This window comes from Aythya ferina (assembly GCF_964211825.1).
Source record: "Aythya ferina genome assembly, chromosome: 2".
NCBI classification, from domain to species: Eukaryota; Metazoa; Chordata; class Aves; order Anseriformes; family Anatidae; genus Aythya; species Aythya ferina.
The window spans coordinates 68,518,732-68,534,084 of NC_140297.1; the positions used below are offsets into that span (position 1 = coordinate 68,518,732).

At 45.6% G+C, this 15,353-nt stretch overlaps 1 long non-coding RNA gene across 2 annotated transcripts in view; it reads right to left on the reverse strand.

Moving 5' to 3' along the window:
• Nucleotides 1–15,353, reverse strand: part of LOC311433001 — a 57,584-nt gene that overhangs the window by 13,670 nt on the left and 28,561 nt on the right. The window contains exon 1 of one of the 2 annotated variants that reach the window (XR_014690483.1): nt 13,779–13,894. The exons of the other annotated variant lie outside the window; for it this stretch is intronic. This is a non-coding gene — a long non-coding RNA (uncharacterized lncRNA). Of the gene's footprint in view, nt 1–13,778; nt 13,895–15,353 lie in introns of those variants that run through there. 2 annotated transcript variants of the gene reach the window in all.

Here is a 15,353-nt window from a genome sequence, read left to right on the forward strand (position 1 = left end):
CCATTCCTGTGTTGGAGAGCCCCAGTTGAGCTGGTAAGAGTGGCTGCAATTCAAACCAAATCATAGGATCCTCTTTTCATCATCTTGCTTCTCAAAATAGAGCACCAGCTGCAGGGCTGAGATGAGGTATAGAGAACAACATCCACTTTATATAGCACAATAAACAGTGGGAGTGAGGGGGGCAGGGGAGGGAGAGGGAAAGGAGGGAGGCTTCTGCTTACTGGGCAAGAGGGGCACACTGATCTCTCCCAACATCATTTTCAGCAAGATCCACAGCAGCTGAACTCTGAAACTTGAGTTATTTTTCTTATTTCTCCCATTTTCACTCCTATAAAAGGCTAGGGGGAGGGAGAGGGGGGAGGGAGGGAAAGGGGGAGAAATGACTTTTTTCTTCATTCTCCAGGTACCCCCATGATCTGAAACGTAACTCAGAGGTCTTGTCCCTGTTTCCACATCTCTTTAATACCTTCTCTCTCTGCAGCAGGTTGGAAGGGCCTGTGGCTGCCTGAAGCACTTTGCCTTGGATTCCTTTAATTTCCTCAGCTCATAAATGCTACTAGGTTACTTTTAGTCACCCATCCACAATCCCCTGTAGCATAAACCCAGAGGGAAAGCACCAAGAAGGATGCCACTGTTTGATGTTCCAGGCCAGGCAATGTGAGAGGACAGACTGCATTACCTGAGTCCATAAGAGCAGGCAAACAATATCCCAAGCTGGACTACCTCAGACAGTGTTAGCAGGAAAGGATTGTCTTGAAGTTATTCTAAGTAAGAAAAATATATGGAGAAACCGCAAAGAAGCAGAAGCTGTCAAAGAAGTAGAGCCAGTCTTTTTTGGTTTAAGAACATACAAGACGTTTTTCCTTTTGATTTCCCATTACCTGTCATGCGGCATCTTCAATTCACTTCCATTTTAGATTTACCAATCAGTCTTTCATTCTCCACTCTCACCCCCATCTCCCTCACCCTTTAAGTTCAACGGCATATATTATTTCTCCTCAGAAGTTTCTCCTCTACTAATTATATCATTTATTGTTATCTCCTTCAGAAGAAATGTTAACAGCAGCAGCACTGCTGTTAGCATGCTGGTTATACATCACAAGTTTTTCCCATTTAACAATGTGCTACAAGCTCAACAGTGCATGGACTGTCTGCCACTTTGTCTTATTAGTTGGCCAAATACTTTAGATATTCCTTGGGCACTACTCCCAAACACCATAAAAATAAATGCCATCAACAGGGCGCACTCAGACATTGTATTCATTCGGCCTCCAAAGTGCTGGCACTACTGTGTCTCTGAGAAAACATCCCTATTTGCTTGCATCATACTCAACTAATGGAGATTCATTTGATGAAGAATGACGTTGAATGATAGAACCAAAACTACTAGAGAATTCAGTTGTTACTAAACATCTCTAAGCAAATTGTTTAACTTCCCAGAAGCATTTTCCTTCAGAATTCTTACCACAGAAGTCCTGAAATGAAAACTGCCTTGAAAAAAGAGTTGCCACAAAATGTTTAAACAACCTCAGAATATGATGACTCACTTCATTAAGCAAAAGATTTCAACTCAATCCAAGCTGGGTTTGTGTGGGGAAGAAACGAAGAAGGATGGGTAGTGCAGGACCACAAGACACAAAGAGAGCATTCTTTCATCAAAAAAAAAAAAAAAGAAAACTCAACACCTTATCTTAGGAAAATATTTCTTCCAATTCAACTTAAAGAAAACATATCAATTCAAATAGCAAACTGAAGTGGCTATTATTTGCACAGTAGATGTTACCAGTATTTGACTGACTCACTGTCACTTCTGTGTGACTACCTGGCCTTATGTCCACTCATTTTCTTCACTGACACCTTCTCTGGAAAAATCCCTGGATAACAGCCCCAGAGAGGACTGGTTTTGCTCCTGAAACAATCTAGGTCTCCATAAATAAATAAATCTTTTACATCAGTTAGATGCTGTCCTGGATATCCTGCTTATCTATTATCCTCTAAACACCAAAGGCTTTGCAAAGGAGATGACAGAAGTTCACAGCTAGGGCTTATCTCTACAGTCAGTTTCAGATGCCAGTACAAGGTCTTAACTTTAATCTTCAAAGCAATTAACAGATGAGCCTCTGCTATACTGAAGACCAAATTGCTATCTATAAATTTCCTAAACAGGTCTGCTTCTCTGGGAAGATGCTGATCACAGAGCCCAGACCAAGCTACATGAGAGCTGGGGAACAGCATTTCCTGTCACAGGAAACCAGCTACGAAACAAGTCTCCATATGAGAATTCAGTGCTTTACTCTCCTTTTTGAACTGATTTAAGCCTTTTCCTAAAGAGGAAAAAAAAAAAAAAAAAACGTAGAAAGAAAGAATGCCTCCACCTTAGGAGTAGCACAGACACCAGCAGCAGCACTTCAGTCACATCAAAATATTTTCCCTACCCTGTCCCCAAATTAATCAGAAAAAAAATTACATTCAAATTTTTCATTCAAAAGGGAGAATAGACATTAAAGTATTTGGAAAAGTTTTAGCTATTGCTATAATTCCATAAAGGTACAAGCTGAAATCTTAGCTAGCCAGGACTCTACACCGTGTACTAACATGAGGAATTGTCTTTGTATCAGCCTTGCAATCTGCAGTTTGGAAAGTACTGTGCTGAGAAATAAGCACATTGTAACTGGATTTCCTCTAAACAGAGCCAGACTACCTCAACAGGAATAATTCATCCTACACTGGCACTCTACCTCCAGTTTAAAAACATCATCTTGCTTATGCAAACCCATGTATATAACACAGATCATTAAACAAGAAAAATATGCCCTTGAATGGGAGGCTCTGTTCTTTGTAATGCCTAGTCCAAGGGAGAAGTTCACATGCCTCATGGCGCACATGGAAGAGTTAGACACTTGCAGTCGATGAAAAATACAGCTGAAATTGTGGGCACTAGAAGATAGCAGATAATGTGTGTATGCAAATGGGTGAATGTCTGAAATTGAACTCCTGAACTCCCAAGCAGGAGCCTGCTGCTTGCAAGCTGCAATCAGTAACGGGCTGCTTGGAATTTCATAACACCTGGACGTAGTGGAAGCAGCACATCCTGAATCCTCCAACTGTGAGAGACATGACACAGACCCACCAGTTTATAGGCTCATTATTCACTCTGCTTCAGCACGTAGACTATTTGGACTGGAGAACCTGGAGGCTTGGTTACCAGAAAGAAGAGCTGATGCTAAGAGATGTGGGTATCTGAGAGAAGGAGGCCCAAGTAGAAGGAAAAGATCTTGGCTGGAGGAGACATCTGGGAAGCAGGGGAATATCTGGGAGATGAGGTAAAGACATGGAGACAAATGCCAGGGGATGCCCAGTGCCCTTGGTCAGTGGTGCCTGAGACCAGAAGCTACAAGCAGTGCCACAATAGAAAACAGCAGGATTTTCTGCCCAGCCTCCCCACACCAGCAGGAACCTTCCTGCAGGGAAGGAAAGATAAGACCACAGGAACATTGTGGGGAAGCTGCAACAGCAATAGAGAATGAGAAGACAGGAGGAGGGGGAGGGAGGGGGGCGAGAACACAAACAACAAGAAAAACACCAAGTCTTGCTGAAGTTTTTACAAAGGTAATATTCTCTAATTTCCCAAGGATTCTGGCTGAACCTTAGAGCAAGCTATGAGATGGAGAAGGAAGCAAGGAGGGGGAAGTGCTGCTGTTAATTTGACATTCATTTTAAGGAGCTAAATGGGAACCAGAAGTAGTGCAGATGGCATTTCAATTCCCTCTTCTTTTGAAGAAAATTTATTTTTAATACAGCAACTTTTTGTTTCCATTAAGGCATTTTTAGCTGTGAAATAAGGACAGTTAAGAGCAGTAGTTAAAACCCCAGCTTTTAGGTGACATTTCTGAAAACAGTTTATTTAATAGAGTGATGGCCATATGAAACACACAGTTTTTTCAAGCCACAATAAGGTGCTGGGCAGTGAGGATGCAGGGGGCAGTTGGCAGGCACCCTAGGGAGGAACACAAAGTGACACAAAAGAGATGACACTATTACTTTGCGTGAGGGTGTGAGTGGGGGAAATTTGTCTATGTTAAATTACATCTTTTACTTCATTCTGGATGAACATTAGCTCTAAGTTTCCCCTGCATTCCAAGCACCTGCCCATTTTTCAGACACCTGATTAAAAGTCTGACAGCCATCAAGGCTGCAAATCTGGGAATTTAGACTGCATTTCAAGCATTGACTCATCTCATGCAGTAAATAGCACAGGAAACTGAAAGAGGCATTGGGGGGGGGGGGGGGCATGGTGGCAGTTTTGGTTTTTCTCCATTTGAGTAGAAAAGGAGGCCAAGATTACTAGCAAGATTTTCTTCTGACTGGACAGGTCACAGTCAATATCCTGATCAAGGGATGGCAAGTAAGACTAGTGGGAGAAATTAGGCAAGAAACATTACCCCACATGGAAAAGGATAAAGTTCCAATAAAATAGGATGAGCCTCAAGACATGCTCAAGACAGGTTCAGTGTGTATCCATGATTGATTGGTCTAGCCCAGAAGGAGAGCAGTATCAAAACCTTCAGCTTCCTCAGAGCTGGGAAGATGTAGAAACCCTACCAACAGCCCAGCAGGTCCTGAAGAACACCACAGGCACAAGAAGCTGGTGCTGGGCTTCTTGCATCATTTTGCAACACTTCATTTCTGTCCACTTCCACATTCAGTATATCAATATTTTGACTAGCACCAGGTCTGTTCATTCATGACTGCTGCAACCTACAGCAGGAACAAACCAAAAACAGGATGAACTGGGGAACCCATAACTTAGAGAACCAACTCCGTGCCACCTTCTAATACAATGATTATTTCTATCTGCAAGCACAGAGACATAAATTTCAAGTTGCCTTCTCCCTTTCTCCAAATGAAAGAAGCCCCCAAGGATCAATGAAGCCCTTCAATAAACAAGTAAATAAACAAAGATTGAAACAAACATCATTTGACAGGTTGTTTTGCTGCCTGCCTCACAACCTTAAACAGCTGGTGGTAACACAGTTACCTATCACACTATGGCTATTAAAATGCTTGGTGAAACAACCAGCTTCTACCCTCCCATACCTGCACTGGGGTGGCAGGGGAGCAGACAAAAATGCAGCACCATCATCAACATGATTGATGTCAGTGGATGACAAGGATTAGAAAAATAATTTGGACAGCACTGTATCACTATGGGTTATTCCAGATTTGTTTGAGCTTTCTGATATTCATTAACTCCACTCAGCACATTAATTTTAATGCAAGTAGTATTTCATAAATGAGGTCTGCAATACCATAAGTTGCCATTCAGGATTATCAGTATCCGAGATCAAGAATTTACGTTGCCAATCCATACATGAAATTATTACAGTTGCTCTAAGTACATTGGTTTTTAATAGCTTTGTCTAAAGGCTGGGGTGGGGGCACAGGGAAGGGGATATTTTTAAACTTCGTAATTATACCTTTTCACAGAATCACAGAATCACAGAATTTTCTAGGTTGGAAGAGACCTCAAGATCATCGAGTCCAACCTCTGACCTAACGCTAACAGTCCCCACTAAACCATTTCCCTAAGATCTACATCTAAACGTCTTTTAAAGACCTCCAGGGATGGTGACTCCACCACTTCCCTGGGCAGCCTGTTCCAGTGCCTCACAACCCTTTCAGTGAAGAAGTTCTTCCTAACATCTAACCTAAAACTCCCCTGGCTCAACTTAAGCCCATTCCCCCTCGTCCTGTCACCAGGCACGTGGGAGAACAGGCCAACCCCCACCTCGCTACAGCCTCCCTTGAGGTACCTATAGAGAGCGATAAGGTCGCCCCTGAGCCTCCTCTTCTCCAGGCTGAACAAGCCCAGCTCCCTCAGCCGCTCCTCGCAGGACTTGTTCTCCAGACCCCTCACCAGCTTCGTTGCCCTTCTCTGGACCCGCTCAAGCACCTCCATGTCCTTCTTGTAGCGAGGGGCCCAAAACTGAACACAGTACTCGAGGTGCGGCCTCACCAGAGCTGAGTACAGGGGGACGATCACCTCCCTAGCCCTGCTGGTCACACTGTTCCTGATACAAGCCAGGATGCCGTTGGCTTTCTTGGCCACCTGAGCACACTGCTGGCTCATATTCAGCCGACTATCCACCATCACTCCCAGGTCCTTCTCTGCCTGGCAGCTCTCCAACCATTCCTCTCCCAGCCTGTAGCTCTGCTTGGGGTTATTTTTATTTGGTGGTGTGTCACTGCAGCTGACTTGTGACAGTCAACGCTGTGTACACATACTGAGCATTCACAATATTTCACTCTGCCAAGCTCACAGAGCTGCTGGCATTATAAGTGCTTGTAGTTAGAAGCCAGCCATGAGCTACAAGCTAGGTAAAATGGGTATGACACATCTCTGCAAACAATGCAGAAGGGAGACAGATAAAAAGCACAGGACCTGTAGGAGATACAGATTCTACTTTTCCTTGATTGTCTGCAGGATCTAATAAATCTTTTTCTTCCCTCTGTACTCCACATGTAGTACCTATATTTTGTCAGGCAGTCATACCCCAGTATCTCTCCACTATTTTTAAACATGGTTGTGAAAAATATCAGTCAGTGTCTAATCTAAAGAAGAAAAAAGAAGTGAATGAACAACCCACCATACAGTTGGAGAACTTCATTGCTGCTTGGCAGCCATGTATACAGATGGAATAAGAGCTTCTTTAAATCCTTGTTTACATGATCTAGCCAGAAGTCTGATATTCTGAACCTTTGAACACACATTATGGATAGCTTTCCTGTTATAGAAAAAGCTGTTTTAACTATAGGAGTGTGAAAGCTGACAAAAACCTCTTAATTAAAAACAAAAAAAAAACAAAAAAACAAAAAAAACAGTTTTCATTCCTGTGAATGCATGGAATTGTAATTATGAACAGAAAACTGCGCTGAACTTTCTGAAGTAATATATCAGAACCTCCAATTATTTCTTTAACATTTTATAGGGATCTTCATTATTTCATGACATATAAGCAGTACTGTATAATTATGTATTACTATTATTGATGCCAGTATATGGATATTCCATTATTTTCAAAGTCCTCTAGGGTAATTTCTGATTAGTACTGTTTGGAGTATGTCAATTTTTTATTCCTATTAAATGGTTTGACAGAAAAGCATGTAAAAGAATGTTCCTTTGTCTGTAGCAGCAGACTTGACTGTATACTTAAATTGAAACATACTTTTTATTTTTGTCTTTATAAATTCAACAATTTATCTTTGGGAAGTTTCACATTTCATTTTGATTTTTTTCCCTCAACTTATTATTAAAACACATAAAATTGTGTCATGAAAATTAAGTTCCACCAAAATAAAATTCTGATGTCCACGCAGGCAGGGCGAGCAGGCAGGGCAGAGAGCTCTTCCCTGCCCATACGAACACCTCCTTAACGACAGCTGTTAGCTAGGCGATAATGGTCTCCACCAGGCACAGTGCGCTCTTCAGGAAGTCAGGACACACCCAGACCGACTACCCATTAAAAAATGCAGCAGTTCAGGTCACCGGATGCGGGGAATGTCTGAGCCTGTTGCTGCCATCCGCGGGAGGCAAAGAAACTATGTGCGTGAGGTGTGAGCAGGTGAACGACCTGGTCCACATGGTGGCCGAGCTCAAGGAGGAGGTGGAGAGGTTGAGGGATATCAGGGAGTGTGAGCGGGAGACAGACTGTAGGAGTAACTCCCTGCAGGGCCTCAAGGAGAGGTACCGAGGTGAGACACCCCAAATGGGGGCGGATCCCCTGCCCTGTCACTGTTGGGCAGAGGGAGCGGACCTAGGAGTTGAGGAGGAATGGAAACAGGTTCCTGCTTGACACTGCAGGTGATGCCCTCCCCTTCCGGCCCCACCTTCCCAGGTGCCCTTATGCAACAGGTTTGAGGCCCTGGAGCTTGAGACACCAGTGGGCGAGGAAGAGGTAGCAAGTGTTCCCAGGAGGATGCCTAGGGCGAGGAGGTCGACTCCACGCCTCAGGACTGCCTCCACCAAGAAAGACAGAAGGGTTATTGTTGTGGGAGACTCTCTTCTCAGGGGAACAGAGGGCCCTATTTGTCAGCCTGACCCTACCCGTAGGGAAGTCTGCTGTCTCCCTGGGGCCAGGGTCAGGGACGTTGCCAGGAAGCTTCCCAACCTGGTACGCCCCTCTGACTATTATCCTCTTTTGATAGTCCAGGCAGGCAGTGATGACATTGAAGAGAGAAGCCTGAAGGCTATCAAACAAGACTTTAGGGGGCTGGGACGGTTAGTGGATGGAGCGGGAGTGCAGGTGGTGTTTTCGTCCATCCCTACAGTGGCAGGGAGGGGTACAGAGAGGACACGGAAAGCCCACCTGATAAACACGTGGCTCCGGGGCTGGTGCCAACACAGAAATCTTGGGTTTTTCGATCGTGGGGCACTTTACTCAGCACCCGGCCTGATGGCTGCAGATGGGTCCCTATCTTTTAGGGGAAAACAGATCCTGGGCCAGGAGCTGGCAGGGCTCATTGAGAGGGCTTTAAACTAGGTAAGAAAGGGGATGGGGCTGAAGCAAGGATTGTTGGAGGTGTGCCAGGGGGAACAATGGCAAGGCCGGGGGATAAGGCAATGGCCCAGCTGAAGTGCATCTACACCAATGCATGCAGCATGGGTAACAAACATGAGGAGCTGGAAGCCATCGTGCAGCAGGCAGGCTACGACTTAGTTGCCATCACGGAGACGTGGTGGGACCAGTCTCATGACTGGAGTGCTGCAATGCCTGGCTATAAGCTCTTCAGAAGGGACAGGCAGCACAGAAGGGGTGGTGGTGTGGCTCTCTATATTAGAGAATCTTTTGATGTTGTAGAACTCGAGGCTGGGAATGACAAGGTCGAGTCCCTTTGGGTTACGATCGGCAGGAAGGCCAACAAGGCTAGCGTCCTGGTTAGGGTCTGTTATAGACCGCCGAATCAGGATGAGGAGACAGATGAGGAGTTCTACAGGCAGCTGACAGAAGTTGCGAAATCGTCAGCTCTTGTACTCGTGGGGGACTTCAACTTCCCTGACATATCCTGGAAGCACAACACAGCCCAGAGAAAGCAGTCTAGGAGGTTTCTGGAGAGCGTGGAAGATAGCTTCCTGACACAGCTGGTTAGTGAGCCTACCAGGGGTGGCGCCCCGCTAGACCTTTTCTTTACAAACAGAGAAGGACTGGTGGAGGATGTGATTGTCAGGAGCTGTCTTGGGCAGAGTGACCACGAAATGGTGGAGTTCTCTATTCTTGGCGAGGCCAGGAAGGGGACCAGTAAAACCGCTGTATTGGACTTCCGGAGGGCTGGCTTTGTGCTGCTGAGGACACTGGTTGTTAGAGTCCCTTGGGAGGCGGTTCTGAAGGGCAGAGGGGTCCAGGAAGGCTGGGCGCTCGTCAAGAGGGAAATCTTAATGGCGCAGGAACAGTCTGTCCCCACGTGCCCAAAGACGAGCTGGCGGGGAAGAAGACCAGCCTGGCTCAACAGAGAATTGTGGCTTGAGCTTAGGAGAAAAAAGAGGGTTTATAATCTTTGGAAAAGTGGGCAGGCCACTAGGGAAGACTATAAGGGTGTTGCGAGGCTGTGCAGGGACAAAATTAGAAAGGCCAAAGCTCATCTGGAGCTCAATCTGGCTACTGCTGTTAAAGATAACAAAAAACGTTTTTATAAATATATCAACGCAAAAAGGAGGACTAAGGAGAATCTCCAGCCTTTACTGGAAGCTGGGGGAAACTTAGTTACAAGAGATGAGGAAAAGGCGGAGGTGCTTAATGCCTTCTTTGCCTCAGTCTTTAGCGGCAATACCGGTTGTTCTCTGGATACCCAGTACCCTGAGCTGGTGGAAGGGGATGGGGAGCAGGATGTGGCCCTCACTATCCATGAAGAACTGTTTGGTGACCTGGTACGGCACTTGGATGTGCACAAGTCGATGGGGCCAGATGGGATCCACCCAAGGGTACTGAGAGAACTGGCAGAGGAGCTGGCTAAGCCGCTTACCATCATTTATCAACAGTCCTGGCTATCGGGGGAGGTCCCAGTTGACTGGCGGCTAGCAAACGCGATGCCCATCTACAAGAAGGGCCGGAGGGCAGACCCGGGAAACTACAGGCCTGTCAGTTTGACCTCAGTGCCAGGGAAGCTCAAGGAGCAGATCCTCTTGAGAGTCATCACGCAGCACTTGCAGGGCAAGCAGGCGATCAGGCCCAGTCAGCATGGGTTTATGAAAGGCAGGTCCTGCTTGTCTAACCTGATCTCCTTCTGTGACAAAGTGACATGCTGGGTGGATGAGGGAAAGGCTGTGGATGTGGTCTACCTTGACTTCAGCAAGGCTTTTGACACCGTCTCCCACAGCATTCTCCTCAAGAAACTGGCTGCTCTTGGCTTGGACTGGCGCACGCTTCGTTGGGTTAGAAACTGGCTGGATAGCCGGGCCCAAAGAGTCGTGGTAAATGGAGTCAAATCCAGTTGGAGGCCAGTCACTAGTGGCGTTCCACAGGGCCCGGTGCTGGGGCCGGTCCTCTTTAATATCTTCATTGATGATCTGGACGAGGGCATTGAGTGCACCCTCAGTAAGTTTGCAGATGACACCAAATTAAGTGCGTGTGTCGATCTGCTCGAGGGAAGGAAGGCTCTGCAGGAGGATCTGGATAGGCTGCACTGATGGGCTGAGGCCAACTGTATGAAGTTCAACAAGGCCAAGTGCCCGGTCCTCCACCTGGGGTTCAATAACTCCAAGCAGAGAGAGCTACAGGCTGGGAGATGAGTGGTTAGAGAGCTGCCAGGCAGAGAAGGACCTGAGAGTGATGGTTGATAGTCAGCTGAATATGAGCCAGCAGTGTGCTCAGGTGGCCAAGAAAGCCAACAGCATCCTGGCTTGCATAAGTGTGGCCAGCAGGGCTAGGGAGGTGATCGTCCCCCTGTATTCGGCTCTGGTGAGGCCGCACCTCAAGTACTGTGTTCAGTTTTGGGCCCCTCGCTACAACAAGGACATGGAGATGCTTGAGCGGGTCCAGAGAAGGGCGAAAAAGCTGGTGAGGGGTCTGGAGAACAAGTCCTATGAGGAGCGGCTGAGGGAGCTGGGATCGTTCAGCCTGGAGAAAAGGAGGCTCAGGGGCGACCTTATCGCTCTCTACAGGTACTTCAAAGGAGGCTGTAGCGAGGTGGGGGTTGGTCTGTTCTCCCACGTGCCTGGTGACAAGATGAGGGGAAATGGGCTTAAGTTGCACCAGGGAAGTTTTAGGTTGGATGTTAGGAAGAACTTCTTTACCGAAAGGGTTGTTAAACATTGGAACAGGCTGCCCAGGGAATGGGCACCAGGGAAGTGGTGGAGTCACCATCCCTGGAAGTCTTCAAAAGACGTTTAGATGTAGAGCTTAGGGATATGGTTTAGTGGGGACTGTTAGTGTTAGGTCAGCGGTTGGACTCGATGATCTTGAGGTCTCTTCCAACCTAGAAATTCTGTGATTCTGTGATTCTGTGTATGCTTCAGGCAAGGTTAATACATAAATAAACCTGACAGCTGTATTCAGCAGCCAGCAGGCAAGCAAGGCCAAGACACAGGCACACCACACATGATTGAGACCACTCAGCAGATGCTTATCATATCTAGGCAGGAGCAGCTCTGCGGTAACTCACGGCCAAGCAGGAGGATGTCAGCTCCACATATGCTGGCACATTTCAAGAATCCCCTCTAGAAGTCTATGCTGCCAAACTTCTCTGATATATGTAGAAAGGGAAGGCGAACTCCCAGCTACCTTCCACTGAAAGTGTTCGTAACTAGGCATCAGCTAATTCACCTAATAAGCTTGGTGAAAAATGTATTTACAGGAACAGTGCAGTACATAGGCATGGGTAAATGACCATCTGTCTGTCCTCAAGTATAACCTCCTTTTCATTAAAGGTTTAAGGAACAAAGAGAGGGAAAAAACACAGAGTGCATCTGGATCTTTTAGCCCAAGTCTCCACTTGCTTTGTACAGCACTGCCTCAGCACAAACCAAAATCCCCCTTCTCCCTGGCCTGTTCTGCACAAATGAGGCACAAAAACCAGAGGTGGTTAATGAATATGCTGCAAATTTTCATGCAGAATCAGCACAATGTTGCTTGGCACAGGTGCACTTTAACAATGATAAATCTGGAAAGTTCACATTGATTAATTACTCTGATTTTCAAGTTCGCATGTCTTAGAAAAAGAAAAGGCAGATCAGGCTGTTGGAAGTATTGCTGCCTTTTTTTTTTTTTTTTTTTTTTTTAAGGAAACAAACAATAAAACCCTATTTCTCAGCATCTATTTTTAGCTGTAACATTTGGGGGCTTAAAAGCAGAATTGAATTATCCTAAAATACAGTTCTGAAGAAGGCAGAGGAGTGGATGACAGATATTGTGGAGGAAAGAAACACCTTCTCAGAAGCAAAAGGTCTTCTGGTATTTCCTTACAGGGCTCAGAATCAAATGGGCTCCACATCAGGTCTGATCCACCACTGGGTGCCCCACTGCAAAATGCTTTGCACCCTATTTGTTTTGATAGTTAAAACACAGCCATTTGGCATAGGAAGAATTACACCACGCAGCATGAGAAACTATTCTGCCCTACAAAGGCAACTATAGATCTATCAAAGTTACCTAAAATAAATATAAGAGGTCCTGCTTTCAACAGAGAACAACTTGACAAATTTCTAGGATTTTTAGTGTTATAAGAGGAAAAGTTATTTTTGCGTAGATATTTTCACCCATAGTCTAAGTGATATCAAGCAAGTTCAAAGTTGTAGCACACCCTTTCAGTTTCTACAACATAAGACTTTCTGGACTCAAGCAAATGATTCAAAACATTGCTGTCAGAACTGAATCCTGCAAATCAACATTAAGCAAATCCACATCCCACATCCTACATATCACAGGAGTCTACAATCTGACCTTTTGATTCAACTGTTACTAACTAAAATGTCATCTACATCCAGATCTGAAGTAATGCTGTCATCTTCTATATAATGAAGAAACACTTCCCTATTGCATAGAGTAAAATAGAGCAAAACATGACAAGAATGGCTCAATTACCACTCTCAAGTTCAAAACAAGCAATCCACCAGAGTAAGACACTGAATAAAAGCTAAAAAAAATGAAAACATTTTTAATTGCTTAAAGTTACAAACTTCAATCAAGTACCCTTAAGTAAGCATGATTTTTGCATCCTTTGAATCACCTAAACCAGACAACAGCCATCAATTCAGCTGTGCAAAACTGATGAATCTGTCAGTACCATTTTTATTAGCAAAGTTACCCAGCTAGCAATACTAGAGTATCCTTCTTGTAGCACACCAGGTCCACCCAGATATTTTAGAGGAAAATGTAGTTAGCTTTCCACACTACCAATACCAGAAGAGAAAAGGAGATAGATGACTACCTGATTTTACCAAATTACAGGAAAGAAATGCATAATATCTATGGAACTACATACATGCTAGTGCCCAAACATTGTCTCCTTTAATTAGCTTCTTTGAAGCAGACTGCTTCCAATAAGCTCAAGAAATTTGAGCTTGAATCACTGGAGACAATCTGGGTTCAGTTGTTAACCTCTTAGCCTTTAAACAAGGAAGCTTCTTTAAAATGTACAATGTTAACAAGTAATCTTGTCAACAGAGTAGCATCAAGACGTGATTTCTTTTTAATACCAAAAAGAACTAAAAAAAAAAAAAAAAAAACAAAAAAAAAAAAAACAACTATGTATTTTGTCACTGATTAACAAAGTCAGTTAGATTCTACCTCGATAAGACTAGAGCAAAGCTCTGAAGTGCCAATGTGCTGGAACAGTTCCTAAATTTGGATAGCATTGGCAATAATATTAAACAAGTGTAGATTATACACAGGCCTCAGTGATGTTGCTGGCCAGCACTTGGGGAGGGAGGTAAGACAGACAACCCATCCCCATGCCAGCTGATGTGATTAGGGCTGGTCAGCCTGCCCGTTCCTGCCGAGGCTGCATCTGTTCCTGAGAGCAGTTGCATTAACAGTCATATTCCTGCTTACCAGCTCCAAGCTCCTTTCTCATTGCGGTAAGCAAAGCCATGATAATTCTTAAACATCTACAGTTGCCTCAAATGAGGCTATAAAATGGGGGAAAAGTACCTGTCCCAGGGGTCAGGTGTAGTGGGTTTATGTGGCAAGGTTTTGGTAGTAGGGGACCGTAGAGGTGGCTTCTGCAAGAAGAATCCTCAAGCTGCCCCATATTAGATAAGGGCCCCGCTGCTGACCAGAGCCAAGCCAATAAGCGATGTTGTTTGCACCTCTGTGAGAGGATATTTAAGAAAGGGAAAAAAAAATAAAAAATGCTGATACACAGCAGTGGGGAGAGAGAGAGGAGTGAGGAACAGCCTTGCAGGCGCCAAGGTCAGTGAAGAAAGAGGGGGAGAGGTGCTCCAGGTGCCGGAGCAGAAGTCCCCTGTGGCCTGTGGTGAGGACCATGGTGAAGCAGGTTGTACCCCTGCAGCCCATGGTGTACCATGGTGGAGCAGGGATCCACGCTGCAGCCCGTGGAGGAGACCACGGTGGAGCAGGCGGACCTGCACTGAAGGAGGCTGCAGTTTGTGGAGGACCCCATCCAGAGCAGATTCTGGGCCAGACTTGTAGCCCGTGGAGAGGAGCCCATGCAGGAGCAGGTGACCTGGCAGGAGCTGCTGCTCATGGGGCACTCATGCTGGAGCAGTTTGCTCCTGAGGTGTGGACCCCATGGTATGTACCCATATCTGGAGCAGTTCTTGAAGAGCTGCTGCCCAGGCAGGATCAGTTCAGGAAGGATGGCATCCCATGGGAGGGACCCCATATTGGAGCAGGGGCAGAGTGACCATGAAGGAGTGGCAGAGACAAAGCGTCACAGACTGACAGCAGCCCCCGTTCCCCTGCGCCACTCATGGGGAGAAGGTGGAAGAGGACGGATGAGGGGAAGTGGTTTTGGTTTCTTTCCTTTGTTCCTCATTTCTCTAGCTTGTTAGTAATAGGCAATAAGTCTTACTATCTCCCTGCTCTGAGTCTGTTTTGCCAGTCATGATAATTGTTAATCTCCCTGTCCGTATTTCAACCCTTGAGCCCTTTGTATTGTGTTTTCTTCCCCTTTGAGAAGGGGAAGTGAGAGCATGGCCGTGGTGGAACTCAGCTGCCCACCCAAGAAAAACTACCCCATCAGGGGACTTCCGGAATCTGAAATAACCATATATCAATATAATAAATTCTACCAACTGTTGCCAGAAGAACGGCTGAAAACACGACAGACCATCTGTATGGTCAGATCATGCTCTCCCTTTATTACCCGAATAGCCTGACTTTTATAGCAAACTTAACAGG